General features: G+C 46.4%; 1 pseudogene across 1 annotated transcript; it reads left to right on the top strand.

Annotated features, from left to right (window-relative positions):
- The first annotated feature begins 498 nt into the window (after positions 1-498).
- On the top strand, positions 499-1707 carry LOC308285915 (ATP-dependent Clp protease proteolytic subunit, mitochondrial-like; annotated as a pseudogene). The gene is made up of 2 exons: positions 499-520; positions 1126-1707. The product of its transcript is annotated as an ATP-dependent Clp protease proteolytic subunit, mitochondrial-like (transcript).
- The last annotated feature ends 745 nt before the right edge of the window (positions 1708-2452 follow it).

The following is a 2452-nucleotide window of genomic DNA, read 5'->3' on the forward strand; positions in this document are numbered from 1 at the left end:
AATGACCCACCATCATTCCACACTACTGTTCCATACAGACACAAACACATGCCAAATCACACCTTCAATTACAACGGTCCTTGCAGTCCTACTCCCCCCTGCACAACAAAGAGAGGAGGGGGGTTGTGGGGACTGATGGTGTGAAAATCTAGAAGGGGGGCTGGCTGGCCAGGGGAATATGCAAATGATCCTCTCAGAGATGGTATCTCTATGCTTGGGTATGCAGGATATGTATGAGGGGATTCCCAAGGAAAACCTTCCAGTATTCAATGTTTTTTTAAGCAGTGTGTGTTACAATGATCAACTTAATTTAGTGGTTTAAGTGACTATCTTCACACACTGATATTGTAATCGATCAAGAATATGTCCTAAATAAAGGGGGGATGTCTTTGCCTATAGATAGGCTTGTGGATAAATGGAACTTCTGAGTTAGGCAATCTCCAAGAGTCATCTATTGCAGTGTTTCTCAAATGGGGGTATGTGTATCCCTAGGGGTACATGGGTGTACTGCAGGGGGCACGTGAGAAAAACTAGAAAATGGGAATATGTATTTTACTGTTATGGTTAATGATAAAACATTGTCAGACTTTGTACATAAATTGACTATTATTGAATAGAAAGCACTGTTATTTGCCATTATGCTGTTTGATTTTGAACATAATTGGCATTATAACTGGACTTTTTATGTAAATATATCTAAGCAAAACGCTGTAGTCAAGGGAAGAGGGGGTACTTGGCTTCAGGAATTAGTGTAAGGGGTACAAGGTTTGAGAACTATTGGACCCATGACACAAATGCTTCTCCCCATTATGCACCATTTGTATACGTTTTACAGACCTGTAAAAGTGTATTTGTGTCCTTATTATAAACTGGGGACCCCCTAGAACCCATTCAAGGACCCTTTTTGGTACCCGGTCTTTGTTAGAACCACTGCCAAACTAACTCTAACTCTGCATAGTTACAGTTAAGGAACCTAACAGAGTTCACCTCCTGGCCTAATATGGTCTGATAGCCAATCGGGGAAGCTGATACCGTAATATGACACGTAGAAAACTGCGAGACCACCTGTTTGGACATATAGGGCATCGACCACAGTGGTGAACCAGACGGGGAAGGACAAGTGAGCGAACAACATCTTCTCCCACCTCCTGACGGAGAGGATCATCTGTGTCATGGGTCCGATCGACACCTCAATGGCCACCTCGGTGGTGGCCCAGCTGCTGTTCCTGCAGTCGGAGAGCAGCACCAAACCCATCCAGGTGTACATCAACAGCCCCGGCGGCGCGGTGACGGTGGGCCTGGCGATCTACGACACCATGCAGTACACCCACAACCCCATCTCCACCTGGTGCGTGGGCCAGGCGGCCAGCATGGGGAGCCTCCTCCTGGCGGCGGGCACGGCTGGCATGCGGCACGCGCTGCCCAACGCGCGCATCATGGTCCACCAGCCCTCCGGAGGCGCCCATGGCCAGGCCACGGACGTTGCCATCCAGGTCGAGGAGATCCTTCAGCTAAAGAGGCAGATCAACGACATCTTTGCCAAGCACACCGGCAAGCCTCTGGAAACCATTGAAAGGGTGATGGAACGATGGAAGCCCCGCGGAGGCCAAAGACTTTGGCCTCATCGACCACGTTCTTGCGTTCCCACCACAGGCGGCCAATCAAATGGTGGAGGAACAAACCCTCAAAAAGAGCCTTAGTTCTTGAGATGCCCCTATCGCTGTGGAACAAAATGTGAAATATTTTGGGAGCTGAGCTCCAACACCTGGCCTCCCAAAGTGTGGCCTACATCTTGGCACAAAGCATACAACAAACCATTGTTTCAAGCTTTGCCAGACACTTAATGAAATTAACCCATATAAATAGCACAAGTAACTCAGAAACACAAGAATAAAACATCTGTAACACACCCTCTTTCACGGTAGATGTTTCATTATCCTTTTTGCGAGTATGATGTAAAAACGTTGAGCAGTTAGAACATTACAGATGGTCTACAGGTAGTGTCCTTACATCCCAAACCAACCAGGATGCCAACCTTGGTTCTTTTGTGAATCAGCAGATTTTGATATACAGCTTATTATATAGGGAAACATTTTGAGGAATAACTCAAACTTAACAAGAACAAACGTAACTAGAAATACTGTTCCTATGAAACAGTGTGGGCTCGCATGTAACACCATGTATGGGCACACATATCTACCCTTTGGCTGCTCCTCATTGGCTAAGGGCCTTGCCTTTGTACTGTCGTTCACTTTTTTAGAATAACCTTGGTTTCCACCGCTCACTTCGCACGGGTCGGATTTTTTTACTACTCGGTAGGCATTCCCGCATAACTTCCGGGTATGATGATGATGTCACGCGCATACCCTCTGTGGCCAAAGAACTATCTCTCACAACTGATTGTGTACTGTGAACAAATGACTGGATGTACGAGAGAAGTTAATATGGAATT

This window comes from Nannobrachium achirus (assembly GCF_963921795.1).
Source record: "Nannobrachium achirus genome assembly, chromosome: 1".
NCBI lineage: Eukaryota > Metazoa > Chordata > Actinopteri > Myctophiformes > Myctophidae > Nannobrachium > Nannobrachium achirus.